At 31.9% G+C, this 2148-nt stretch overlaps 1 pseudogene; it reads right to left on the bottom strand.

The window, feature by feature from the left end:
* Positions 1 to 364: 364 nt before the first annotated feature.
* Positions 365 to 768, bottom strand: LOC143443780 (small ribosomal subunit protein eS25 pseudogene; annotated as a pseudogene).
* Positions 769 to 2148: the final 1380 nt, after the last annotated feature.

The following is a 2148-nucleotide window of genomic DNA, read 5'->3' as shown; positions in this document are numbered from 1 at the left end:
AGAAATGAGTTGTAACCTTTGGAGTTGTTAACTAGTTAATTCTCACAAACCCATAAAACATTACATGCTACTGTTATGCCTTTGGTTATACTCCAGATATCATGAAAAGATTCTAATTCTATAAGTAGTCACTTAAATGAATGAAAGAATAGAGAAAAATATAGTAAGTATATACCTGGAAGCATCATCTCTACTGGCTCTCCTAATGCTGAAAAGTGCTATGTAACATACCAGAAGAGAAAAGGAATCATAACTTATATACAGATATGAACACTGATAGCCAAAAGATGAACCTGAAAAGGTTTGCCCACTAGTACAACAGTGGAATAAATACAGTAGAAATCAATATCTACTTTTTTTTTATTCAATAAAGTTTTATTTTCCCAAATGTACAGCTGATTAAACCTGTACATGCATCTTCACCAGAAGCTGAAGCATCTCCACCCTTTTTGTTTCTGGTGTAAATTACTTGGCATCTATTCTTTGAAACAAGCTTCATAAGTCCTTTACTAAGTAGTTCCTAAAGGGCTGCCCTGGCCAAGGAACAGAGACTACAGCTTGAGTAAGAAGCTTATAGTTGGGAACTTCCTTACAGAGTTTGTCATATGTAGCTTTGTCAAACAGGATGAGATTGTTCAGCTTGTCCCAAACATTGCCTTTGGATCACTTCTTCTTTTTGGCATTGACACCAGATTTATTTACTGGATCTTTGTTGGTTTGGGCTGAATTTCTGGCATCTTTCTTCTCCTTGTCATCCTTGGGCTGCATGGCAAGCTCATGGACCATTGTAACCTCACTAAGATGTCCCAACATCTATTTTCTGACTGGATTTAAGATCCATAGAACAAAATGAATCTCACAGATGATGTCATTATCATAATAAGAATTTCTGGCTAGATAGTTTATAGGCTATAGAAAACCACTTATCATAATTCCACTAAATGGGTTGAATTCATATAGAATTATTTACAGAGTCCACTCAAACATATTGAAGAAAATTCTATTAGCAGTAGATTATGGTTAACCCAGTTACCTTTAATAGTTATGGTGAATAGAATAAGAAACTTCAAAATTCTCAACCTGAAATGGAACATATATTTCTTACCTCTCCTTCTAAATATCAGGCACCATGTGAAAGAAGGGCTGGCAATAGTATAAAAGCCAAAGATTGTAGACAACTACCAGCAATTGTCACTTTCTAAGCATAATAAACAATCTATCTATCTATATATGAATGCCACAGTGCTTGAAACGGCATGTTCAAGACATGTGCAACCACAAACCACACTAATTATCAGCATACTACACCCCTTATCATGGAATTATTGCCAAATTTTAGGTGCTGATGGAGAAAGAGACAGTTATTACTAAGGGTATTGCCTGAGATAAGTTGACCATCTTCAGTGGAAGATCATACATTCTTAAGTGTTTGGTAGCACAAATTGGACTTGAAGATTAAAAAGATAGATAATGATTTTGATGCCCTGGTTGGCTAACTATACTCCAAAAGATGGCGTATCTCAGATAGATAGATAGATAGATAGATAGATAGATAGATAGATAGATAGATAGATAGATAGATAGATAGATATCATGAGCACACAGGAATTCCCCAGTTGTCTCAGTGACTATTTAAACAAAAGAGACTACATCAAGTTACAAAGGAAGAGTGATGAATGAATGTTTAAAAATATCTGGAGGGAAGTAAATGAGGTAGGTTTGCTCAAACTTCACTACATATCATTTAAAAATTAATGGATAATTAATTTTAATTTACAAAAATTTTAAAAAGTTAAAAAGCTTTTAAACTAATTTCAAGCCTTCCAATTTCATTCTATTATAAAAACTGATTTTAAAAATTATTTAGTACTTGAATATAATTTATTAAATATATTGTATAGTATTTTTAATTATTCATATACTAATTCAGAATATTTGCTACTATTTTATGCATAGTTTGTTTTATTAAAATTAATTCAGAATATTTGCTACTATTTTATGCATAGTTTGTTTTCTTAAAATTTTAGTAACTACTTTTAAAGATTTATAAAAAAAAGGAAACAAGAGACAAAGGAAGGAAAAAATGGATAGCAAAGAAGGAAGGATGAAAATATGATAATAATGAAGAATAAATAGAATAATCCTCAC

The sequence above is a fragment of the Arvicanthis niloticus genome, chromosome 10, assembly GCF_011762505.2.
Source record: "Arvicanthis niloticus isolate mArvNil1 chromosome 10, mArvNil1.pat.X, whole genome shotgun sequence".
NCBI classification, from domain to species: Eukaryota; Metazoa; Chordata; class Mammalia; order Rodentia; family Muridae; genus Arvicanthis; species Arvicanthis niloticus.
The sequence above is the reverse complement of the archived record's forward strand: the minus strand, read 5'-3'. Positions and strand labels throughout refer to the sequence as shown.